Source organism: Oncorhynchus kisutch, unplaced genomic scaffold (genome assembly GCF_002021735.2).
Source record: "Oncorhynchus kisutch isolate 150728-3 unplaced genomic scaffold, Okis_V2 scaffold914, whole genome shotgun sequence".
In the NCBI taxonomy this organism is placed as follows: Eukaryota; Metazoa; Chordata; class Actinopteri; order Salmoniformes; family Salmonidae; genus Oncorhynchus; species Oncorhynchus kisutch.
In genome coordinates, this window is record NW_022262859.1 from 58,938 (window position 1) to 82,500 (window position 23,563).

At 39.7% G+C, this 23,563-nt stretch overlaps 35 non-coding genes across 35 annotated transcripts; all 35 read left to right on the plus strand.

Annotated features, from left to right (window-relative positions):
* Window positions 1-191: 191 nt before the first annotated feature.
* On the plus strand, window positions 192-264 carry trnar-acg (transfer RNA arginine (anticodon ACG)). The gene has a single exon. It is a non-coding gene; the product is annotated as a tRNA-Arg (tRNA).
* Window positions 265-474: 210 nt separating this feature from the next.
* On the plus strand, window positions 475-546 carry trnae-uuc (transfer RNA glutamic acid (anticodon UUC)). Its single transcript has one exon. It is a non-coding gene; the product is annotated as a tRNA-Glu (tRNA).
* A 984-nt stretch (window positions 547-1,530) lies between these two features.
* trnar-acg (transfer RNA arginine (anticodon ACG)) lies at window positions 1,531-1,603 on the plus strand. Its single transcript has one exon. It is a non-coding gene; the product is annotated as a tRNA-Arg (tRNA).
* A 210-nt stretch (window positions 1,604-1,813) lies between these two features.
* On the plus strand, window positions 1,814-1,885 carry trnae-uuc (transfer RNA glutamic acid (anticodon UUC)). The gene has a single exon. It is a non-coding gene; the product is annotated as a tRNA-Glu (tRNA).
* Window positions 1,886-2,869: 984 nt separating this feature from the next.
* Window positions 2,870-2,942, plus strand: trnar-acg (transfer RNA arginine (anticodon ACG)). The gene has a single exon. It is a non-coding gene; the product is annotated as a tRNA-Arg (tRNA).
* A 210-nt stretch (window positions 2,943-3,152) lies between these two features.
* trnae-uuc (transfer RNA glutamic acid (anticodon UUC)) lies at window positions 3,153-3,224 on the plus strand. The gene has a single exon. It is a non-coding gene; the product is annotated as a tRNA-Glu (tRNA).
* Window positions 3,225-4,208: 984 nt separating this feature from the next.
* Window positions 4,209-4,281, plus strand: trnar-acg (transfer RNA arginine (anticodon ACG)). Its single transcript has one exon. It is a non-coding gene; the product is annotated as a tRNA-Arg (tRNA).
* A 210-nt stretch (window positions 4,282-4,491) lies between these two features.
* trnae-uuc (transfer RNA glutamic acid (anticodon UUC)) lies at window positions 4,492-4,563 on the plus strand. The gene has a single exon. It is a non-coding gene; the product is annotated as a tRNA-Glu (tRNA).
* Window positions 4,564-5,547: 984 nt separating this feature from the next.
* Window positions 5,548-5,620, plus strand: trnar-acg (transfer RNA arginine (anticodon ACG)). Its single transcript has one exon. It is a non-coding gene; the product is annotated as a tRNA-Arg (tRNA).
* A 210-nt stretch (window positions 5,621-5,830) lies between these two features.
* trnae-uuc (transfer RNA glutamic acid (anticodon UUC)) lies at window positions 5,831-5,902 on the plus strand. Its single transcript has one exon. It is a non-coding gene; the product is annotated as a tRNA-Glu (tRNA).
* Window positions 5,903-6,885: 983 nt separating this feature from the next.
* On the plus strand, window positions 6,886-6,958 carry trnar-acg (transfer RNA arginine (anticodon ACG)). The gene has a single exon. It is a non-coding gene; the product is annotated as a tRNA-Arg (tRNA).
* Window positions 6,959-7,168: 210 nt separating this feature from the next.
* On the plus strand, window positions 7,169-7,240 carry trnae-uuc (transfer RNA glutamic acid (anticodon UUC)). The gene has a single exon. It is a non-coding gene; the product is annotated as a tRNA-Glu (tRNA).
* Window positions 7,241-8,224: 984 nt separating this feature from the next.
* Window positions 8,225-8,297, plus strand: trnar-acg (transfer RNA arginine (anticodon ACG)). Its single transcript has one exon. It is a non-coding gene; the product is annotated as a tRNA-Arg (tRNA).
* Window positions 8,298-8,507: 210 nt separating this feature from the next.
* On the plus strand, window positions 8,508-8,579 carry trnae-uuc (transfer RNA glutamic acid (anticodon UUC)). The gene has a single exon. It is a non-coding gene; the product is annotated as a tRNA-Glu (tRNA).
* Window positions 8,580-9,563: 984 nt separating this feature from the next.
* On the plus strand, window positions 9,564-9,636 carry trnar-acg (transfer RNA arginine (anticodon ACG)). Its single transcript has one exon. It is a non-coding gene; the product is annotated as a tRNA-Arg (tRNA).
* Window positions 9,637-9,846: 210 nt separating this feature from the next.
* On the plus strand, window positions 9,847-9,918 carry trnae-uuc (transfer RNA glutamic acid (anticodon UUC)). The gene has a single exon. It is a non-coding gene; the product is annotated as a tRNA-Glu (tRNA).
* A 984-nt stretch (window positions 9,919-10,902) lies between these two features.
* Window positions 10,903-10,975, plus strand: trnar-acg (transfer RNA arginine (anticodon ACG)). Its single transcript has one exon. It is a non-coding gene; the product is annotated as a tRNA-Arg (tRNA).
* A 210-nt stretch (window positions 10,976-11,185) lies between these two features.
* On the plus strand, window positions 11,186-11,257 carry trnae-uuc (transfer RNA glutamic acid (anticodon UUC)). The gene has a single exon. It is a non-coding gene; the product is annotated as a tRNA-Glu (tRNA).
* A 984-nt stretch (window positions 11,258-12,241) lies between these two features.
* trnar-acg (transfer RNA arginine (anticodon ACG)) lies at window positions 12,242-12,314 on the plus strand. The gene has a single exon. It is a non-coding gene; the product is annotated as a tRNA-Arg (tRNA).
* Window positions 12,315-12,524: 210 nt separating this feature from the next.
* On the plus strand, window positions 12,525-12,596 carry trnae-uuc (transfer RNA glutamic acid (anticodon UUC)). Its single transcript has one exon. It is a non-coding gene; the product is annotated as a tRNA-Glu (tRNA).
* A 983-nt stretch (window positions 12,597-13,579) lies between these two features.
* trnar-acg (transfer RNA arginine (anticodon ACG)) lies at window positions 13,580-13,652 on the plus strand. Its single transcript has one exon. It is a non-coding gene; the product is annotated as a tRNA-Arg (tRNA).
* A 210-nt stretch (window positions 13,653-13,862) lies between these two features.
* On the plus strand, window positions 13,863-13,934 carry trnae-uuc (transfer RNA glutamic acid (anticodon UUC)). Its single transcript has one exon. It is a non-coding gene; the product is annotated as a tRNA-Glu (tRNA).
* A 604-nt stretch (window positions 13,935-14,538) lies between these two features.
* Window positions 14,539-14,610, plus strand: trnae-uuc (transfer RNA glutamic acid (anticodon UUC)). The gene has a single exon. It is a non-coding gene; the product is annotated as a tRNA-Glu (tRNA).
* A 604-nt stretch (window positions 14,611-15,214) lies between these two features.
* trnae-uuc (transfer RNA glutamic acid (anticodon UUC)) lies at window positions 15,215-15,286 on the plus strand. The gene has a single exon. It is a non-coding gene; the product is annotated as a tRNA-Glu (tRNA).
* A 601-nt stretch (window positions 15,287-15,887) lies between these two features.
* Window positions 15,888-15,959, plus strand: trnae-uuc (transfer RNA glutamic acid (anticodon UUC)). The gene has a single exon. It is a non-coding gene; the product is annotated as a tRNA-Glu (tRNA).
* Window positions 15,960-16,563: 604 nt separating this feature from the next.
* On the plus strand, window positions 16,564-16,635 carry trnae-uuc (transfer RNA glutamic acid (anticodon UUC)). Its single transcript has one exon. It is a non-coding gene; the product is annotated as a tRNA-Glu (tRNA).
* A 603-nt stretch (window positions 16,636-17,238) lies between these two features.
* Window positions 17,239-17,310, plus strand: trnae-uuc (transfer RNA glutamic acid (anticodon UUC)). Its single transcript has one exon. It is a non-coding gene; the product is annotated as a tRNA-Glu (tRNA).
* Window positions 17,311-17,914: 604 nt separating this feature from the next.
* Window positions 17,915-17,986, plus strand: trnae-uuc (transfer RNA glutamic acid (anticodon UUC)). The gene has a single exon. It is a non-coding gene; the product is annotated as a tRNA-Glu (tRNA).
* Window positions 17,987-18,587: 601 nt separating this feature from the next.
* trnae-uuc (transfer RNA glutamic acid (anticodon UUC)) lies at window positions 18,588-18,659 on the plus strand. The gene has a single exon. It is a non-coding gene; the product is annotated as a tRNA-Glu (tRNA).
* A 604-nt stretch (window positions 18,660-19,263) lies between these two features.
* trnae-uuc (transfer RNA glutamic acid (anticodon UUC)) lies at window positions 19,264-19,335 on the plus strand. The gene has a single exon. It is a non-coding gene; the product is annotated as a tRNA-Glu (tRNA).
* Window positions 19,336-20,602: 1,267 nt separating this feature from the next.
* trnae-uuc (transfer RNA glutamic acid (anticodon UUC)) lies at window positions 20,603-20,674 on the plus strand. Its single transcript has one exon. It is a non-coding gene; the product is annotated as a tRNA-Glu (tRNA).
* Window positions 20,675-21,278: 604 nt separating this feature from the next.
* Window positions 21,279-21,350, plus strand: trnae-uuc (transfer RNA glutamic acid (anticodon UUC)). The gene has a single exon. It is a non-coding gene; the product is annotated as a tRNA-Glu (tRNA).
* A 603-nt stretch (window positions 21,351-21,953) lies between these two features.
* Window positions 21,954-22,025, plus strand: trnae-uuc (transfer RNA glutamic acid (anticodon UUC)). Its single transcript has one exon. It is a non-coding gene; the product is annotated as a tRNA-Glu (tRNA).
* Window positions 22,026-22,626: 601 nt separating this feature from the next.
* trnae-uuc (transfer RNA glutamic acid (anticodon UUC)) lies at window positions 22,627-22,698 on the plus strand. Its single transcript has one exon. It is a non-coding gene; the product is annotated as a tRNA-Glu (tRNA).
* A 415-nt stretch (window positions 22,699-23,113) lies between these two features.
* trnae-uuc (transfer RNA glutamic acid (anticodon UUC)) lies at window positions 23,114-23,185 on the plus strand. Its single transcript has one exon. It is a non-coding gene; the product is annotated as a tRNA-Glu (tRNA).
* The last annotated feature ends 378 nt before the right edge of the window (window positions 23,186-23,563 follow it).

Genomic DNA, 23,563 nt, shown 5'->3' on the forward strand with positions numbered 1-23,563 from the left:
AATTTACAAGACTTTTTAAACATTGATACACTTCAAGTTTGCATTTCTTGCTCTGCAGTAAAATTCATGGAACAACAGGAGGATCAAATTAAGATATGCATCTGAAACAGAAAACCAAGGAACCTTGTTGTTGACAGACGCTATGACTGTGTACACTGGTCTAGCTGTGACCTGACTTCAGCTTAGATGTGGGGCCAGTGGCGCAATGGATAACGTGTCTGACTACGGATCAGAAGATTCTAGGTTCGACTCCTGGCTGGCTCAATACTTTATTTAATTGATTGAAATCAAGCTGGGAATGATACTGTATACCTTTCAGTGCTTCTGGCTGTTCTCACTTCAAACACATTTTAGACGGATTTCATCTGGACATTCCCCATCATCTCTGAGAAAAATGATGGAGCTTTGAAATCCAACAGGCATAATGTCAACATTTAAAGATTTGTCTGTGATGTGTATTTTAAGTATGTGTCTTCCCATATGGTCTAGCGGTTAGGATTCCTGGTTTTCACCCAGGTGGCCCGGGTTCAACTCCCGGTATGGGAAAGAATATCTTGTCATTAGGTACGCAGTTGTGTAACAACAGATGCTGCATTTTAACTGGCAGCAGTTTCACACAACACAACAATATTCCCTCAGCAACAGGAAATGTGACATGTTATGTAGATTCAGATTATACAAGGCTTTTTAAACGTTGAATACACTTCATTGCTGCATTTCTTGCTCTGCAGTAAAATTCATGCGACAACAGGAAGATCAAATTAAGATATGCATCTGTAACAGAAATCCCAAGGAACCTTGTCGCTGACAGACACTATGACTGTGTATACTGGCCTAGGTGTGACCTGACTTCAGCTTGGCCGTGCGGCCAGTTTCACAATGGATAACGTGTCTGATAACAGGTCGGAAGATTGAATATTTGACTCCTGTTTGGTTCAAAACTAGATTTATTTGACCAAAATCAAGCTGGGAAAAATACTGTATACTTTTCATTGTGTCTGGCAGTTCTCGATTCAAACACATTTTAGACTGATTTTATATGGGACTTTTCCCAAACATCTCTGAGAAAAAAGATGGAGCTTGTAATTACAACAAGCATCATTTCAATGTTTATGGATTTGTCTGTGATGTTTTTTTTAAGTAACTGTCTTCCCATATGGTCTGGCGTTTAGGATTCCTGGTTTTCGCCCGGGTTGAACTCCCAGTATGGGAAAGAACATCTTGTCATTTGTGATGCACTTGTGTAAGAACAGATACCACATTTTAAATGGCAGCAGAATCACACAACACAACAATATTCCCCAAGCAACAGGAAATGTGACATGTTTTGTAGATTCATAATTTACAAGACTTTTTAAACATTGATACACTTCAAGTTTGCATTTCTTGCTCTGCAGTAAAATTCATGGAACAACAGGAGGATCAAATTAAGATATGCATCTGAAACAGAAAACCAAGGAACCTTGTTGTTGACAGACGCTATGACTGTGTACACTGGTCTAGCTGTGACCTGACTTCAGCTTAGATGTGGGGCCAGTGGCGCAATGGATAACGTGTCTGACTACGGATCAGAAGATTCTAGGTTCGACTCCTGGCTGGCTCAATACTTTATTTAATTGATTGAAATCAAGCTGGGAATGATACTGTATACCTTTCAGTGCTTCTGGCTGTTCTCACTTCAAACACATTTTAGACGGATTTCATCTGGACATTCCCCATCATCTCTGAGAAAAATGATGGAGCTTTGAAATCCAACAGGCATAATGTCAACATTTAAAGATTTGTCTGTGATGTGTATTTTAAGTATGTGTCTTCCCATATGGTCTAGCGGTTAGGATTCCTGGTTTTCACCCAGGTGGCCTGGGTTCAACTCCCGGTATGGGAAAGAATATCTTGTCATTAGGTACGCAGTTGTGTAACAACAGATGCTGCATTTTAACTGGCAGCAGTTTCACACAACACAACAATATTCCCTCAGCAACAGGAAATGTGACATGTTATGTAGATTCAGATTATACAAGTCTTTTTAAACGTTGAATACACTTCATTGCTGCATTTCTTGCTCTGCAGTAAAATTCATGCGACAACAGGAAGATCAAATTAAGATATGCATCTGTAACAGAAATCCCAAGGAACCTTGTCGCTGACAGACACTATGACTGTGTATACTGGCCTAGGTGTGACCTGACTTCAGCTTGGCCGTGCGGCCAGTTTCACAATGGATAACGTGTCTGATAACAGGTCGGAAGATTGAATATTTGACTCCTGTTTGGTTCAAAACTAGATTTATTTGACCAAAATCAAGCTGGGAAAAATACTGTATACTTTTCATTGTGTCTGGCAGTTCTCGATTCAAACACATTTTAGACTGATTTTATATGGGACTTTTCCCAAACATCTCTGAGAAAAAAGATGGAGCTTGTAATTACAACAAGCATCATTTCAATGTTTATGGATTTGTCTGTGATGTTTTTTTTAAGTAACTGTCTTCCCATATGGTCTGGCGTTTAGGATTCCTGGTTTTCGCCCGGGTTGAACTCCCAGTATGGGAAAGAACATCTTGTCATTTGTGATGCACTTGTGTAAGAACAGATACCACATTTTAAATGGCAGCAGAATCACACAACACAACAATATTCCCCAAGCAACAGGAAATGTGACATGTTTTGTAGATTCATAATTTACAAGACTTTTTAAACATTGATACACTTCAAGTTTGCATTTCTTGCTCTGCAGTAAAATTCATGGAACAACAGGAGGATCAAATTAAGATATGCATCTGAAACAGAAAACCAAGGAACCTTGTTGTTGACAGACGCTATGACTGTGTACACTGGTCTAGCTGTGACCTGACTTCAGCTTAGATGTGGGGCCAGTGGCGCAATGGATAACGTGTCTGACTACGGATCAGAAGATTCTAGGTTCGACTCCTGGCTGGCTCAATACTTTATTTAATTGATTGAAATCAAGCTGGGAATGATACTGTATACCTTTCAGTGCTTCTGGCTGTTCTCACTTCAAACACATTTTAGACGGATTTCATCTGGACATTCCCCATCATCTCTGAGAAAAATGATGGAGCTTTGAAATCCAACAGGCATAATGTCAACATTTAAAGATTTGTCTGTGATGTGTATTTTAAGTATGTGTCTTCCCATATGGTCTAGCGGTTAGGATTCCTGGTTTTCACCCAGGTGGCCCGGGTTCAACTCCCGGTATGGGAAAGAATATCTTGTCATTAGGTACGCAGTTGTGTAACAACAGATGCTGCATTTTAACTGGCAGCAGTTTCACACAACACAACAATATTCCCTCAGCAACAGGAAATGTGACATGTTATGTAGATTCAGATTATACAAGTCTTTTTAAACGTTGAATACACTTCATTGCTGCATTTCTTGCTCTGCAGTAAAATTCATGCGACAACAGGAAGATCAAATTAAGATATGCATCTGTAACAGAAATCCCAAGGAACCTTGTCGCTGACAGACACTATGACTGTGTATACTGGCCTAGGTGTGACCTGACTTCAGCTTGGCCGTGCGGCCAGTTTCACAATGGATAACGTGTCTGATAACAGGTCGGAAGATTGAATATTTGACTCCTGTTTGGTTCAAAACTAGATTTATTTGACCAAAATCAAGCTGGGAAAAATACTGTATACTTTTCATTGTGTCTGGCAGTTCTCGATTCAAACACATTTTAGACTGATTTTATATGGGACTTTTCCCAAACATCTCTGAGAAAAAAGATGGAGCTTGTAATTACAACAAGCATCATTTCAATGTTTATGGATTTGTCTGTGATGTTTTTTTTAAGTAACTGTCTTCCCATATGGTCTGGCGTTTAGGATTCCTGGTTTTCGCCCGGGTTGAACTCCCAGTATGGGAAAGAACATCTTGTCATTTGTGATGCACTTGTGTAAGAACAGATACCACATTTTAAATGGCAGCAGAATCACACAACACAACAATATTCCCCAAGCAACAGGAAATGTGACATGTTTTGTAGATTCATAATTTACAAGACTTTTTAAACATTGATACACTTCAAGTTTGCATTTCTTGCTCTGCAGTAAAATTCATGGAACAACAGGAGGATCAAATTAAGATATGCATCTGAAACAGAAAACCAAGGAACCTTGTTGTTGACAGACGCTATGACTGTGTACACTGGTCTAGCTGTGACCTGACTTCAGCTTAGATGTGGGGCCAGTGGCGCAATGGATAACGTGTCTGACTACGGATCAGAAGATTCTAGGTTCGACTCCTGGCTGGCTCAATACTTTATTTAATTGATTGAAATCAAGCTGGGAATGATACTGTATACCTTTCAGTGCTTCTGGCTGTTCTCACTTCAAACACATTTTAGACGGATTTCATCTGGACATTCCCCATCATCTCTGAGAAAAATGATGGAGCTTTGAAATCCAACAGGCATAATGTCAACATTTAAAGATTTGTCTGTGATGTGTATTTTAAGTATGTGTCTTCCCATATGGTCTAGCGGTTAGGATTCCTGGTTTTCACCCAGGTGGCCCGGGTTCAACTCCCGGTATGGGAAAGAATATCTTGTCATTAGGTACGCAGTTGTGTAACAACAGATGCTGCATTTTAACTGGCAGCAGTTTCACACAACACAACAATATTCCCTCAGCAACAGGAAATGTGACATGTTATGTAGATTCAGATTATACAAGGCTTTTTAAACGTTGAATACACTTCATTGCTGCATTTCTTGCTCTGCAGTAAAATTCATGCGACAACAGGAAGATCAAATTAAGATATGCATCTGTAACAGAAATCCCAAGGAACCTTGTCGCTGACAGACACTATGACTGTGTATACTGGCCTAGGTGTGACCTGACTTCAGCTTGGCCGTGCGGCCAGTTTCACAATGGATAACGTGTCTGATAACAGGTCGGAAGATTGAATATTTGACTCCTGTTTGGTTCAAAACTAGATTTATTTGACCAAAATCAAGCTGGGAAAAATACTGTATACTTTTCATTGTGTCTGGCAGTTCTCGATTCAAACACATTTTAGACTGATTTTATATGGGACTTTTCCCAAACATCTCTGAGAAAAAAGATGGAGCTTGTAATTACAACAAGCATCATTTCAATGTTTATGGATTTGTCTGTGATGTTTTTTTAAGTAACTGTCTTCCCATATGGTCTGGCGTTTAGGATTCCTGGTTTTCGCCCGGGTTGAACTCCCAGTATGGGAAAGAACATCTTGTCATTTGTGATGCACTTGTGTAAGAACAGATACCACATTTTAAATGGCAGCAGAAATCACACAACACAACAATATTCCCCAAGCAACAGGAAATGTGACATGTTTTGTAGATTCATAATTTACAAGACTTTTTAAACATTGATACACTTCAAGTTTGCATTTCTTGCTCTGCAGTAAAATTCATGGAACAACAGGAGGATCAAATTAAGATATGCATCTGAAACAGAAAACCAAGGAACCTTGTTGTTGACAGACGCTATGACTGTGTACACTGGTCTAGCTGTGACCTGACTTCAGCTTAGATGTGGGGCCAGTGGCGCAATGGATAACGTGTCTGACTACGGATCAGAAGATTCTAGGTTCGACTCCTGGCTGGCTCAATACTTTATTTAATTGATTGAAATCAAGCTGGGAATGATACTGTATACCTTTCAGTGCTTCTGGCTGTTCTCACTTCAAACACATTTTAGACGGATTTCATCTGGACATTCCCCATCATCTCTGAGAAAAATGATGGAGCTTTGAAATCCAACAGGCATAATGTCAACATTTAAAGATTTGTCTGTGATGTGTATTTTAAGTATGTGTCTTCCCATATGGTCTAGCGGTTAGGATTCCTGGTTTTCACCCAGGTGGCCCGGGTTCAACTCCCGGTATGGGAAAGAATATCTTGTCATTAGGTACGCAGTTGTGTAACAACAGATGCTGCATTTTAACTGGCAGCAGTTTCACACAACACAACAATATTCCCTCAGCAACAGGAAATGTGACATGTTATGTAGATTCAGATTATACAAGGCTTTTTAAACGTTGAATACACTTCATTGCTGCATTTCTTGCTCTGCAGTAAAATTCATGCGACAACAGGAAGATCAAATTAAGATATGCATCTGTAACAGAAATCCCAAGGAACCTTGTCGCTGACAGACACTATGACTGTGTATACTGGCCTAGGTGTGACCTGACTTCAGCTTGGCCGTGCGGCCAGTTTCACAATGGATAACGTGTCTGATAACAGGTCGGAAGATTGAATATTTGACTCCTGTTTGGTTCAAAACTAGATTTATTTGACCAAAATCAAGCTGGGAAAAATACTGTATACTTTTCATTGTGTCTGGCAGTTCTCGATTCAAACACATTTTAGACTGATTTTATATGGGACTTTTCCCAAACATCTCTGAGAAAAAAGATGGAGCTTGTAATTACAACAAGCATCATTTCAATGTTTATGGATTTGTCTGTGATGTTTTTTTAAGTAACTGTCTTCCCATATGGTCTGGCGTTTAGGATTCCTGGTTTTCGCCCGGGTTGAACTCCCAGTATGGGAAAGAACATCTTGTCATTTGTGATGCACTTGTGTAAGAACAGATACCACATTTTAAATGGCAGCAGAATCACACAACACAACAATATTCCCCAAGCAACAGGAAATGTGACATGTTTTGTAGATTCATAATTTACAAGACTTTTTAAACATTGATACACTTCAAGTTTGCATTTCTTGCTCTGCAGTAAAATTCATGGAACAACAGGAGGATCAAATTAAGATATGCATCTGAAACAGAAAACCAAGGAACCTTGTTGTTGACAGACGCTATGACTGTGTACACTGGTCTAGCTGTGACCTGACTTCAGCTTAGATGTGGGGCCAGTGGCGCAATGGATAACGTGTCTGACTACGGATCAGAAGATTCTAGGTTCGACTCCTGGCTGGCTCAATACTTTATTTAATTGATTGAAATCAAGCTGGGAATGATACTGTATACCTTTCAGTGCTTCTGGCTGTTCTCACTTCAAACACATTTTAGACGGATTTCATCTGGACATTCCCCATCATCTCTGAGAAAAATGATGGAGCTTTGAAATCCAACAGGCATAATGTCAACATTTAAAGATTTGTCTGTGATGTGTATTTTAAGTATGTGTCTTCCCATATGGTCTAGCGGTTAGGATTCCTGGTTTTCACCCAGGTGGCCCGGGTTCAACTCCCGGTATGGGAAAGAATATCTTGTCATTAGGTACGCAGTTGTGTAACAACAGATGCTGCATTTTAACTGGCAGCAGTTTCACACAACACAACAATATTCCCTCAGCAACAGGAAATGTGACATGTTATGTAGATTCAGATTATACAAGGCTTTTTAAACGTTGAATACACTTCATTGCTGCATTTCTTGCTCTGCAGTAAAATTCATGCGACAACAGGAAGATCAAATTAAGATATGCATCTGTAACAGAAATCCCAAGGAACCTTGTCGCTGACAGACACTATGACTGTGTATACTGGCCTAGGTGTGACCTGACTTCAGCTTGGCCGTGCGGCCAGTTTCACAATGGATAACGTGTCTGATAACAGGTCGGAAGATTGAATATTTGACTCCTGTTTGGTTCAAAACTAGATTTATTTGACCAAAATCAAGCTGGGAAAAATACTGTATACTTTTCATTGTGTCTGGCAGTTCTCGATTCAAACACATTTTAGACTGATTTTATATGGGACTTTTCCCAAACATCTCTGAGAAAAAAGATGGAGCTTGTAATTACAACAAGCATCATTTCAATGTTTATGGATTTGTCTGTGATGTTTTTTTTAAGTAACTGTCTTCCCATATGGTCTGGCGTTTAGGATTCCTGGTTTTCGCCCGGGTTGAACTCCCAGTATGGGAAAGAACATCTTGTCATTTGTGATGCACTTGTGTAAGAACAGATACCACATTTTAAATGGCAGCAGAATCACACAACACAACAATATTCCCCAAGCAACAGGAAATGTGACATGTTTTGTAGATTCATAATTTACAAGACTTTTTAAACATTGATACACTTCAAGTTTGCATTTCTTGCTCTGCAGTAAAATTCATGGAACAACAGGAGGATCAAATTAAGATATGCATCTGAAACAGAAAACCAAGGAACCTTGTTGTTGACAGACGCTATGACTGTGTACACTGGTCTAGCTGTGACCTGACTTCAGCTTAGATGTGGGGCCAGTGGCGCAATGGATAACGTGTCTGACTACGGATCAGAAGATTCTAGGTTCGACTCCTGGCTGGCTCAATACTTTATTTAATTGATTGAAATCAAGCTGGGAATGATACTGTATACCTTTCAGTGCTTCTGGCTGTTCTCACTTCAAACACATTTTAGACGGATTTCATCTGGACATTCCCCATCATCTCTGAGAAAAATGATGGAGCTTTGAAATCCAACAGGCATAATGTCAACATTTAAAGATTTGTCTGTGATGTGTATTTTAAGTATGTGTCTTCCCATATGGTCTAGCGGTTAGGATTCCTGGTTTTCACCCAGGTGGCCCGGGTTCAACTCCCGGTATGGGAAAGAATATCTTGTCATTAGGTACGCAGTTGTGTAACAACAGATGCTGCATTTTAACTGGCAGCAGTTTCACACAACACAACAATATTCCCTCAGCAACAGGAAATGTGACATGTTATGTAGATTCAGATTATACAAGGCTTTTTAAACGTTGAATACACTTCATTGCTGCATTTCTTGCTCTGCAGTAAAATTCATGCGACAACAGGAAGATCAAATTAAGATATGCATCTGTAACAGAAATCCCAAGGAACCTTGTCGCTGACAGACACTATGACTGTGTATACTGGCCTAGGTGTGACCTGACTTCAGCTTGGCCGTGCGGCCAGTTTCACAATGGATAACGTGTCTGATAACAGGTCGGAAGATTGAATATTTGACTCCTGTTTGGTTCAAAACTAGATTTATTTGACCAAAATCAAGCTGGGAAAAATACTGTATACTTTTCATTGTGTCTGGCAGTTCTCGATTCAAACACATTTTAGACTGATTTTATATGGGACTTTTCCCAAACATCTCTGAGAAAAAAGATGGAGCTTGTAATTACAACAAGCATCATTTCAATGTTTATGGATTTGTCTGTGATGTTTTTTTTAAGTAACTGTCTTCCCATATGGTCTGGCGTTTAGGATTCCTGGTTTTCGCCCGGGTTGAACTCCCAGTATGGGAAAGAACATCTTGTCATTTGTGATGCACTTGTGTAAGAACAGATACCACATTTTAAATGGCAGCAGAATCACACAACACAACAATATTCCCCAAGCAACAGGAAATGTGACATGTTTTGTAGATTCATAATTTACAAGACTTTTTAAACATTGATACACTTCAAGTTTGCATTTCTTGCTCTGCAGTAAAATTCATGGAACAACAGGAGGATCAAATTAAGATATGCATCTGAAACAGAAAACCAAGGAACCTTGTTGTTGACAGACGCTATGACTGTGTACACTGGTCTAGCTGTGACCTGACTTCAGCTTAGATGTGGGGCCAGTGGCGCAATGGATAACGTGTCTGACTACGGATCAGAAGATTCTAGGTTCGACTCCTGGCTGGCTCAATACTTTATTTAATTGATTGAAATCAAGCTGGGAATGATACTGTATACCTTTCAGTGCTTCTGGCTGTTCTCACTTCAAACACATTTTAGACGGATTTCATCTGGACATTCCCCATCATCTCTGAGAAAAATGATGGAGCTTTGAAATCCAACAGGCATAATGTCAACATTTAAAGATTTGTCTGTGATGTGTATTTTAAGTATGTGTCTTCCCATATGGTCTAGCGGTTAGGATTCCTGGTTTTCACCCAGGTGGCCCGGGTTCAACTCCCGGTATGGGAAAGAATATCTTGTCATTAGGTACGCAGTTGTGTAACAACAGATGCTGCATTTTAACTGGCAGCAGTTTCACACAACACAACAATATTCCCTCAGCAACAGGAAATGTGACATGTTATGTAGATTCAGATTATACAAGGCTTTTTAAACGTTGAATACACTTCATTGCTGCATTTCTTGCTCTGCAGTAAAATTCATGCGACAACAGGAAGATCAAATTAAGATATGCATCTGTAACAGAAATCCCAAGGAACCTTGTCGCTGACAGACACTATGACTGTGTATACTGGCCTAGGTGTGACCTGACTTCAGCTTGGCCGTGCGGCCAGTTTCACAATGGATAACGTGTCTGATAACAGGTCGGAAGATTGAATATTTGACTCCTGTTTGGTTCAAAACTAGATTTATTTGACCAAAATCAAGCTGGGAAAAATACTGTATACTTTTCATTGTGTCTGGCAGTTCTCGATTCAAACACATTTTAGACTGATTTTATATGGGACTTTTCCCAAACATCTCTGAGAAAAAAGATGGAGCTTGTAATTACAACAAGCATCATTTCAATGTTTATGGATTTGTCTGTGATGTTTTTTTTAAGTAACTGTCTTCCCATATGGTCTGGCGTTTAGGATTCCTGGTTTTCGCCCGGGTTGAACTCCCAGTATGGGAAAGAACATCTTGTCATTTGTGATGCACTTGTGTAAGAACAGATACCACATTTTAAATGGCAGCAGAATCACACAACACAACAATATTCCCCAAGCAACAGGAAATGTGACATGTTTTGTAGATTCATAATTTACAAGACTTTTTAAACATTGATACACTTCAAGTTTGCATTTCTTGCTCTGCAGTAAAATTCATGGAACAACAGGAGGATCAAATTAAGATATGCATCTGAAACAGAAAACCAAGGAACCTTGTTGTTGACAGACGCTATGACTGTGTACACTGGTCTAGCTGTGACCTGACTTCAGCTTAGATGTGGGGCCAGTGGCGCAATGGATAACGTGTCTGACTACGGATCAGAAGATTCTAGGTTCGACTCCTGGCTGGCTCAATACTTTATTTAATTGATTGAAATCAAGCTGGGAATGATACTGTATACCTTTCAGTGCTTCTGGCTGTTCTCACTTCAAACACATTTTAGACGGATTTCATCTGGACATTCCCCATCATCTCTGAGAAAAATGATGGAGCTTTGAAATCCAACAGGCATAATGTCAACATTTAAAGATTTGTCTGTGATGTGTATTTTAAGTATGTGTCTTCCCATATGGTCTAGCGGTTAGGATTCCTGGTTTTCACCCAGGTGGCCCGGGTTCAACTCCCGGTATGGGAAAGAATATCTTGTCATTAGGTACGCAGTTGTGTAACAACAGATGCTGCATTTTAACTGGCAGCAGTTTCACACAACACAACAATATTCCCTCAGCAACAGGAAATGTGACATGTTATGTAGATTCAGATTATACAAGGCTTTTTAAACGTTGAATACACTTCATTGCTGCATTTCTTGCTCTGCAGTAAAATTCATGCGACAACAGGAAGATCAAATTAAGATATGCATCTGTAACAGAAATCCCAAGGAACCTTGTCGCTGACAGACACTATGACTGTGTATACTGGCCTAGGTGTGACCTGACTTCAGCTTGGCCGTGCGGCCAGTTTCACAATGGATAACGTGTCTGATAACAGGTCGGAAGATTGAATATTTGACTCCTGTTTGGTTCAAAACTAGATTTATTTGACCAAAATCAAGCTGGGAAAAATACTGTATACTTTTCATTGTGTCTGGCAGTTCTCGATTCAAACACATTTTAGACTGATTTTATATGGGACTTTTCCCAAACATCTCTGAGAAAAAAGATGGAGCTTGTAATTACAACAAGCATCATTTCAATGTTTATGGATTTGTCTGTGATGTTTTTTTTAAGTAACTGTCTTCCCATATGGTCTGGCGTTTAGGATTCCTGGTTTTCGCCCGGGTTGAACTCCCAGTATGGGAAAGAACATCTTGTCATTTGTGATGCACTTGTGTAAGAACAGATACCACATTTTAAATGGCAGCAGAATCACACAACACAACAATATTCCCCAAGCAACAGGAAATGTGACATGTTTTGTAGATTCATAATTTACAAGACTTTTTAAACATTGATACACTTCAAGTTTGCATTTCTTGCTCTGCAGTAAAATTCATGGAACAACAGGAGGATCAAATTAAGATATGCATCTGAAACAGAAAACCAAGGAACCTTGTTGTTGACAGACGCTATGACTGTGTACACTGGTCTAGCTGTGACCTGACTTCAGCTTAGATGTGGGGCCAGTGGCGCAATGGATAACGTGTCTGACTACGGATCAGAAGATTCTAGGTTCGACTCCTGGCTGGCTCAATACTTTATTTAATTGATTGAAATCAAGCTGGGAATGATACTGTATACCTTTCAGTGCTTCTGGCTGTTCTCACTTCAAACACATTTTAGACGGATTTCATCTGGACATTCCCCATCATCTCTGAGAAAAATGATGGAGCTTTGAAATCCAACAGGCATAATGTCAACATTTAAAGATTTGTCTGTGATGTGTATTTTAAGTATGTGTCTTCCCATATGGTCTAGCGGTTAGGATTCCTGGTTTTCACCCAGGTGGCCCGGGTTCAACTCCCGGTATGGGAAAGAATATCTTGTCATTAGGTACGCAGTTGTGTAACAACAGATGCTGCATTTTAACTGGCAGCAGTTTCACACAACACAACAATATTCCCTCAGCAACAGGAAATGTGACATGTTATGTAGATTCAGATTATACAAGGCTTTTTAAACGTTGAATACACTTCATTGCTGCATTTCTTGCTCTGCAGTAAAATTCATGCGACAACAGGAAGATCAAATTAAGATATGCATCTGTAACAGAAATCCCAAGGAACCTTGTCGCTGACAGACACTATGACTGTGTATACTGGCCTAGGTGTGACCTGACTTCAGCTTGGCCGTGCGGCCAGTTTCACAATGGATAACGTGTCTGATAACAGGTCGGAAGATTGAATATTTGACTCCTGTTTGGTTCAAAACTAGATTTATTTGACCAAAATCAAGCTGGGAAAAATACTGTATACTTTTCATTGTGTCTGGCAGTTCTCGATTCAAACACATTTTAGACTGATTTTATATGGGACTTTTCCCAAACATCTCTGAGAAAAAAGATGGAGCTTGTAATTACAACAAGCATCATTTCAATGTTTATGGATTTGTCTGTGATGTTTTTTTTAAGTAACTGTCTTCCCATATGGTCTGGCGTTTAGGATTCCTGGTTTTCGCCCGGGTTGAACTCCCAGTATGGGAAAGAACATCTTGTCATTTGTGATGCACTTGTGTAAGAACAGATACCACATTTTAAATGGCAGCAGAATCACACAACACAACAATATTCCCCAAGCAACAGGAAATGTGACATGTTTTGTAGATTCATAATTTACAAGACTTTTAAACATTGATACACTTCAAGTTTGCATTTCTTGCTCTGCAGTAAAATTCATGGAACAACAGGAGGATCAAATTAAGATATGCATCTGAAACAGAAAACCAAGGAACCTTGTTGTTGACAGACGCTATGACTGTGTACACTGGTCTAGCTGTGACCTGACTTCAGCTTAGATGTGGGGCCAGTGGCGCAATGGATAACGTGTCTGACTACGGATCAGAAGATTCTAGGTTCGACTCCTGGCTGGCTCAATACTTTATTTAATTGATTGAAATCAAGCTGGGAATGATACTGTATACCTTTCAGTGCTTCTGGCTGTTCTCACTTCAAACACATTTTAGACGGATTTCATCTGGACATTCCCCATCATCTCTGAGAAAAATGATGGAGCTTTGAAATCCAACAGGCATAATGTCAACATTTAAAGATTTGTCTGTGATGTGTATTTTAAGTATGTGTCTTCCCATATGGTCTAGCGGTTAGGATTCCTGGTTTTCACCCAGGTGGCCCGGGTTCAACTCCCGGTATGGGAAAGAATATCTTGTCATTAGGTACGCAGTTGTGTAACAACAGATGCTGCATTTTAACTGGCAGCAGTTTCACACAACACAACAATATTCCCTCAGCAACAGGAAATGTGACATGTTATGTAGATTCAAATTATACAAGGCTTTTTAAACGTTGAATACACTTCATGGCTGCATTTCTTGCTCTGCAGTAAAATTCATGCGACAACAGGAAGATCAAATTAAGATATGCATCTGTAACAGAAATCCCAAGGAACCTTGTCGCTGACAGACACTATGACTGTGTATACTGGCCTAGGTGTGACCTGACTTCAGCTTGGCCGTGCGGCCAGTTGCACAATGGATAACGTGTCTGATAACAGGTCAGAAGATTGAATATTTGACTCCTGTTTGGTTCAAAACTAGATTTATTTGACCAAAATCAAGCTGGGAAAAATACTGTATACTTTTCATTGTGTCTGGCAGTTCTCGATTCAAACACATTTTAGACTGATTTTATATGGGACTTTTCCCCAACATCTCTGAGAAAAAAGATGGAGCTTGTAATTACAACAAGCATCATTTCAATGTTTATGGATTTGTCTGTGATGTGTATTTTCAGTATGTGTCTTCCCATATGGTCTAGCGGTTAGGATTCCTGGTTTTCACCCAGGTGGCCCGGGTTCAACTCCCGGTATGGGAAAGAATATCTTGTCATCAGGTACGCAGTGGTCTAACAACAGATGCTGCATTTTAACTGGCAGCAGTTTCACACAACACAACAATATTCCCTCAGCAACAGGAAATGTGACATGTTATGTAGATTCAAATTATACAAGGCTTTTTAAACGTTGAATACACTTCATGGCTGCATTTCTTGCTCTGCAGTAAAATTCATGCGACAACAGGAAGATCAAATTAAGATATGCATCTGTAACAGAAATCCCAAGGAACTTTGTCGCTGACAGACACTATGACTGTGTATACTGGCCTAGGTGTGACCTGACTTCAGCTTGGCCGTGCGGCCAGTTGCACAATGGATAACGTGTCTGATAACAGGTCAGAAGATTGAATATTTGACTCCTGTTTGGTTCAAAACTAGATTTATTTGACCAAAATCATGCTGGGAAAAATACTGTATACTTTTCATTGTGTCTGGCAGTTCTCGATTCAAACACATTTTAGACTGATTTTATATGGGACTTTTCCCCAACATCTCTGAGAAAAATGATGGAGCTTGTAATTACAACAAGCATCATTTCAATGTTTATGGATTTGTCTGTGATGTGTATTTTCAGTATGTGTCTTCCCATATGGTCTAGCGGTTAGGATTCCTGGTTTTCACCCAGGTGGCCCGGGTTCAACTCCCGGTATGGGAAAGAATATCTTGTCATTAGGTACGCAGTGGTCTAACAACAGATGCTGCATTTTAACTGGCAGCAGTTTCACACAACACAACAATATTCCCTCAGCAACAGGAAATGTGACATGTTATGTAGATTCAAATTATACAAGGCTTTTTAAACGTTGAATACACTTCATGGCTGCATTTCTTGCTCTGCAGTAAAATTCATGCGACAACAGGAAGATCAAATTAAGATATGCATCTGTAACAGAAATCCCAAGGAACCTTGTCGCTGACAGACACTATGACTGTGTATACTGGCCTAGGTGTGACCTGACTTCAGCTTGGCTGTGCGGCCAGTTGCACAATGGATAACGTGTCTGATAACAGGTCAGAAGATTGAATATTTGACTCCTGTTTGGTTCAAAACTAGATTTATTTGACCAAAATCAAGCTGGGAAAAATACTGTATACTTTTCATTGTGTCTGGCAGTTCTCGATTCAAACACATTTTAGACTGATTTTATATGGGACTTTTCCCCAACATCTCTGAGAAAAAAGATGGAGCTTGTAATTACAAGCATCATTTCAATGTTTATGGATTTGTCTGTGATGTGTATTTTCAGTATGTGTCTTCCCATATGGTCTAGCGGTTAGGATTCCTGGTTTTCACCCAGGTGGCCCGGGTTCAACTCCTGGTATGGGAAAGAATATCTTGTCATTAGGTACGCAGTTGTCTAACAACAGATGCTGCATTTTAACTGGCAGCAGTTTCACACAACACAACAATATTCCCTCAGCAACAGGAAATGTGACATGTTATGTAGATTCAGATTATACAAGGCTTTTTAAATGTTGAATACACTTCATTGCTGCATTTCTTGCTCTGCAGTAAAATTCATGCGACAACAGGAAGATCAAATTAAGATATGCATCTGTAACAGAAATCCCAAGGAACCTTGTCGCTGACAGACACTATGACTGTGTATACTGGCCTAGGTGTGACCTGACTTCAGCTTGGCCGTGCGGCCAGTTTCACAATGGATAACGTGTCTGATAACAGGTCGGAAGATTGAATATTTGACTCCTGTTTGGTTCAAAACTAGATTTATTTGACCAAAATCAAGCTGGGAAAAATACTGTATACTTTTCATTGTGTCTGGCAGTTCTCGATTCAAACACATTTTAGACTGATTTTATATGGGACTTTTCCCCAACATCTCTGAGAAAAAAGATGGAGCTTGTAATTACAACAAGGATCATTTCAATGTTTATGGATTTGTCTGTGATGTGTATTTTCAGTATGTGTCTTCCCATATGGTCTAGCGGTTAGGATTCCTGGTTTTCACCCAGGTGGCCCGGGTTCAACTCCCGGTATGGGAAAGAATATCTTGTCATTAGGTACGCAGTGGTCTAACAACAGATGCTGCATTTTAACTGGCAGCAGTTTCACACAACACAACAATATTCCCTCAGCAACAGGAAATGTGACATGTTATGTAGATTCAGATTATACAAGGCTTTTTAAACGTTGAATACACTTCATTGCTACATTTCTTGCTCTGCAGTAAAATTCATGCGACAACAGGAAGATCAAATTAAGATATGCATCTGTAACAGAAATCCCAAGGAACCTTGTCGCTGACAGACACTATGACTGTGTATACTGGCCTAGGTGTGACCTGACTTCAGCTTGGCCGTGCGGCCAGTTGCACAATGGATAACGTGTCTGATAACAGGTCAGAAGATTGAATATTGACTCCTGTTTGGTTCAAAACTAGATTTATTTGACCAAAATCAAGCTGGGAAAAATACTGTATACTTTTCATTGTGTCTGGCAGTTCTCGATTCAAACACATTTTAGACTGATTTTATATGGGACTTTTCCCCAACATCTCTGAGAAAAAAGATGGAGCTTGTAATTACAACAAGCATCATTTCAATGTTTATGGATTTGTCTGTGATGTGTATTTTCAGTATGTGTCTTCCCATATGGTCTAGCGGTTAGGATTCCTGGTTTTCACCCAGGTGGCCCGGGTTCAACTCCCGGTATGGGAAAGAATATCTTGTCATCAGGTACGCAGTGGTCTAACAACAGATGCTGCATTTTAACTGGCAGCAGTTTCACACAACACAACAATATTCCCTCAGCAACAGGAAATGTGACATGTTATGTAGATTCAAATTATACAAGGCTTTTTAAACGTTGAATACACTTCATGGCTGCATTTCTTGCTCTGCAGTAAAATTCATGCGACAACAGGAAGATCAAATTAAGATATGCATCTGTAACAGAAATCCCAAGGAACTTTGTCGCTGACAGACACTATGACTGTGTATACTGGCCTAGGTGTGACCTGACTTCAGCTTGGCCGTGCGGCCAGTTGCACAATGGATAACGTGTCTGATAACAGGTCAGAAGATTGAATATTTGACTCCTGTTTGGTTCAAAACTAGATTTATTTGACCAAAATCATGCTGGGAAAAATACTGTATACTTTTCATTGTGTCTGGCAGTTCTCGATTCAAACACATTTTAGACTGATTTTATATGGGACTTTTCCCCAACATCTCTGAGAAAAATGATGGAGCTTGTAATTACAACAAGCATCATTTCAATGTTTATGGATTTGTCTGTGATGTGTATTTTCAGTATGTGTCTTCCCATATGGTCTAGCGGTTAGGATTCCTGGTTTTCACCCAGGTGGCCCGGGTTCAACTCCCGGTATGGGAAAGAATATCTTGTCATTAGGTACGCAGTGGTCTAACAACAGATGCTGCATTTTAACTGGCAGCAGTTTCACACAACACAACAATATTCCCTCAGCAACAGGAAATGTGACATGTTATGTAGATTCAAATTATACAAGGCTTTTTAAACGTTGAATACACTTCATGGCTGCATTTCTTGCTCTGCAGTAAAATTCATGCGACAACAGGAAGATCAAATTAAGATATGCATCTGTAACAGAAATCCCAAGGAACCTTGTCGCTGACAGACACTATGACTGTGTATACTGGCCTAGGTGTGACCTGACTTCAGCTTGGCTGTGCGGCCAGTTGCACAATGGATAACGTGTCTGATAACAGGTCAGAAGATTGAATATTTGACTCCTGTTTGGTTCAAAACTAGATTTATTTGACCAAAATCAAGCTGGGAAAAATACTGTATACTTTTCATTGTGTCTGGCAGTTCTCGATTCAAACACATTTTAGACTGATTTTATATGGGACTTTTCCCCAACATCTCTGAGAAAAAAGATGGAGCTTGTAATTACAAGCATCATTTCAATGTTTATGGATTTGTCTGTGATGTGTATTTTCAGTATGTGTCTTCCCATATGGTCTAGCGGTTAGGATTCCTGGTTTTCACCCAGGTGGCCCGGGTTCAACTCCTGGTATGGGAAAGAATATCTTGTCATTAGGTACGCAGTTGTCTAACAACAGATGCTGCATTTTAACTGGCAGCAGTTTCACACAACACAACAATATTCCCTCAGCAACAGGAAATGTGACATGTTATGTAGATTCAGATTATACAAGGCTTTTTAAATGTTGAATACACTTCATTGCTGCATTTCTTGCTCTGCAGTAAAATTCATGCGACAACAGGAAGATCAAATTAAGATATGCATCTGTAACAGAAATCCCAAGGAACCTTGTCGCTGACAGACACTATGACTGTGTATACTGGCCTAGGTGTGACCTGACTTCAGCTTGGCCGTGCGGCCAGTTTCACAATGGATAACGTGTCTGATAACAGGTCGGAAGATTGAATATTTGACTCCTGTTTGGTTCAAAACTAGATTTATTTGACCAAAATCAAGCTGGGAAAAATACTGTATACTTTTCATTGTGTCTGGCAGTTCTCGATTCAAACACATTTTAGACTGATTTTATATGGGACTTTTCCCCAACATCTCTGAGAAAAAAGATGGAGCTTGTAATTACAACAAGGATCATTTCAATGTTTATGGATTTGTCTGTGATGTGTATTTTCAGTATGTGTCTTCCCATATGGTCTAGCGGTTAGGATTCCTGGTTTTCACCCAGGTGGCCCGGGTTCAACTCCCGGTATGGGAAAGAATATCTTGTCATTAGGTACGCAGTGGTCTAACAACAGATGCTGCATTTTAACTGGCAGCAGTTTCACACAACACAACAATATTCCCTCAGCAACAGGAAATGTGACATGTTATGTAGATTCAGATTATACAAGGCTTTTTAAACGTTGAATACACTTCATTGCTACATTTCTTGCTCTGCAGTAAAATTCATGCGACAACAGGAAGATCAAATTAAGATATGCATCTGTAACAGAAATCCCAAGGAACCTTGTCGCTGACAGACACTATGACTGTGTATACTGGCCTAGGTGTGACCTGACTTCAGCTTGGCCGTGCGGCCAGTTTCACAATGGATAACGTGTCTGATAACAGGTCAGAAGATTGAATATTTGACTCCTGTTTGGTTCAAAACTAGATTTATTTGACCAAAATCAAGCTGGGAAAAATACTGTATACTTTTCATTGTGTCTGGCAGTTCTCGATTCAAACACATTTTAGACTGATTTTATATGGGACTTTTCCCAAACATCTCTGAGAAAAAAGATGGAACTTGTAATTACAACAAGCATCATTTCAATGTTTATGGATTCGTCTGTGATGTTTTTTTTAAGTAACTGTCTTCCCATATGGTCTGGCGTTTAGGATTCGTGGTTTTCGCCCGGGTTGAACTCCCAGTATGGGAAAGAACATCTTGTCATTTGTGATGCACTTGTGTAAGAACAGATACCACATTTTAAATGGCAGCAGAATCACACAACACAACAATATTCCCCAAGCAACAGGAAATGTGACAAGTTTTGTAGATTCATAATTTACAAGACTTTTTAAACATTGATACACTTCAAGTTTGTATTTCTTGCTCTGCAGTAAAATTCATGGAACAACAGGAGGATCAAATTAAGATATGCATCTGAAACAGAACACCAAGGAACCTTGTTGTTGACAGACGATATGACTGTGTACACTGGTCTAGCTGTGACCTGACTTCAGGTTAAATGTGGGGCAAGTGGCGCAATGGATAACGTGTCTTACTACGGATCAGAAGATTCTAGGTTCGACTCCTGCCTGGCTCAATACTTTATTTAATTGATTGAAATCAAGCTGGGAATGATACTGTATACCTTTCAGTGCTTCTGGCTGTTCTCACTTCAAACACATTTTAGACGGATTTTATCTGGACATTCCCCATCATCTCTGAGAAAAATGATGGAGCTTTGAAATCCAACAGGCATAATGTCAACATTTAAAGATTTGTCTGTGATGTGTATTTTAAGTATGTGTCTTCCCATATGGTCTAGCGGTTAGGATTCCTGGTTTTCACCCAGGTGGCCCGGGTTCAACTCCCGGTATGGGAAAGAATATCTTGTCATTAGGTATACAGTTGTGTAACAACAGATGCTGCATTTTAACTGGCAGCAGTTTCACACAACACAACAATATTCCCTCAGCAACAGGAAATGTGACATGTTATGTAGATTCAAATTATACAAGGCTTTTTAAACGTTGAATACACTTCATGGCTGCATTTCTTGCTCTGCAGTAAAATTCATGCGACAACAGGAAGATCAAATTAAGATATGCATCTGTAACAGAAATCCCAAGGAACCTTGTCGCTGACAGACACTATGACTGTGTATACTGGCCTAGGTGTGACCTGACTTCAGCTTGGCCGTGCGGCCAAATGCACAATGGATAACGTGTCTGATAACAGGTCAGAAGATTGAATATTTGACTCCTGTTTGGTTCAAAACTAGATTTATTTGACCAAAATCAAGCTGGGAAAAATACTGTATACTTTTCATTGTGTCTGGCAGTTCTCGATTCAAACACATTTTAGACTGATTTTATATGGGACTTTTCCCCAACATCTCTGAGAAAAAAGATGGAGCTTGTAATTACAACAAGCATCATTTCAATGTTTATGGATTTGTCTGTGATGTGTATTTTCAGTATGTGTCTTCCCATATGGTCTAGCGGTTAGGATTCCTGGTTTTCACCCAGGTGGCCCGGGTTCAACTCCCGGTATGGGAAAGAATATCTTGTCATCAGGTACGCAGTGGTCTAACAACAGATGCTGCATTTTAACTGGCAGCAGTTTCACACAACACAACAATATTCCCTCAGCAACAGGAAATGTGACATGTTATGTAGATTCAAATTATACAAGGCTTTTTAAATGTTGAATACACTTCATGGCTGCATTTCTTGCTCTGCAGTAAAATTCATGCGACAACAGGAAGATCAAATTAAGATATGCATCTGTAACAGAAATCCCAAGGAACCTTGTCGCTGACAGACACTATGACTGTGTATACTGGCCTAGGTGTGACCTGACTTCAGCTTGGCCGTGCGGCCAGTTGCACAATGGATAACGTGTCTGATAACAGGTCAGAAGATTGAATATTTGACTCCTGTTTGGTTCAAAACTAGATTTATTTGACCAAAATCAAGCTGGGAAAAATACTGTATACTTTTCATTGTGTCTGGCAGTTCTCGATTCAAACACATTTTAGACTGATTTTATATGGGACTTTTCCCCAACATCTCTGAGAAAAATGATGGAGCTTGTAATTACAACAAGCATCATTTCAATGTTTATGGATTTGTCTGTGATGTGTATTTTCAGTATGTGTCTAGCATATGGTCTAGCGGTTAGGATTCCTGGTTTTCACCCAGGTGGCCCGGGTTCAACTCCCGGTATGGGAAAGAATATCTTGTCATTAGGTACGCAGTGGTCTAACAACAGATGCTGCATTTTAACTGGCAGCAGTTTCACACAACACAACAATATTCCCTCAGCAACAGGAAATGTGACATGTTATGTAGATTCAAATTATACAAGGCTTTTTAAACGTTGAATACACTTCATGGCTGCATTTCTTGCTCTGCAGTAAAATTCATGCGACAACAGGAAGATCAAATTAAGATATGCATCTGTAACAGAAATCCCAAGGAACCTTGTCGCTGACAGACACTATGACTGTGTATACTGGCCTAGGTGTGACCTGACTTCAGCTTGGCTGTGCGGCCAGTTGCACAATGGATAACGTGTCTGATAACAGGTCAGAAGATTGAATATTTGACTCCTGTTTGGTTCAAAACTAGATTTATTTGACCAAAATCAAGCTGGGAAAAATACTGTATACTTTTCATTGTGTCTGGCAGTTCTCGATTCAAACACATTTTAGACTGATTTTATATGGGACTTTTCCCCAACATCTCTGAGAAAAAAGATGGAGCTTGTAATTACAAGCATCATTTCAATGTTTATGGATTTGTCTGTGATGTGTATTTTCAGTATGTGTCTTCCCATATGGTCTAGCGGTTAGGATTCCTGGTTTTCACCCAGGTGGCCCGGGTTCAACTCCTGGTATGGGAAAGAATATCTTGTCATTAGGTACGCAGTTGTCTAACAACAGATGCTGCATTTTAACTGGCAGCAGTTTCACACAACACAACAATATTCCCTCAGCAACAGGAAATGTGACATGTTATGTAGATTCAGATTATACAAGGCTTTTTAAATGTTGAATACACTTCATTGCTGCATTTCTTGCTCTGCAGTAAAATTCATGCTGGTTCAAAACTAGATTTATTTGACCAAAATCAAGCTGGGAAAAATACTGTATACTTTTCATTGTGTCTGGCAGTTCTCGATTCAAACACATTTTAGACTGATTTTATATGGGACTTTTCCCCAACATCTCTGAGAAAAATGATGGAGCTTGTAATTACAACAAGCATCATTTCAATGTTTATGGATTTGTCTGTGATGTGTATTTTCAGTATGTGTCTAGCATATGGTCTAGCGGTTAGGATTCCTGGTTTTCACCCAGGTGGCCCGGGTTCAACTCCCGGTATGGGAAAGAATATCTTGTCATTAGGTACGCAGTGGTCTAACAACAGATGCTGCATTTTAACTGGCAGCAGTTTCACACAACACAACAATATTCCCTCAGCAACAGGAAATGTGACATGTTATGTAGATTCAAATTATACAAGGCTTTTTAAACGTTGAATACACTTCATGGCTGCATTTCTTGCTCTGCAGTAAAATTCATGCGACAACAGGAAGATCAAATTAAGATATGCATCTGTAACAGAAATCCCAAGGAACCTTGTCGCTGACAGACACTATGACTGTGTATACTGGCCTAGGTGTGACCTGACTTCAGCTTGGCTGTGCGGCCAGTTGCACAATGGATAACGTGTCTGATAACAGGTCAGAAGATTGAATATTTGAC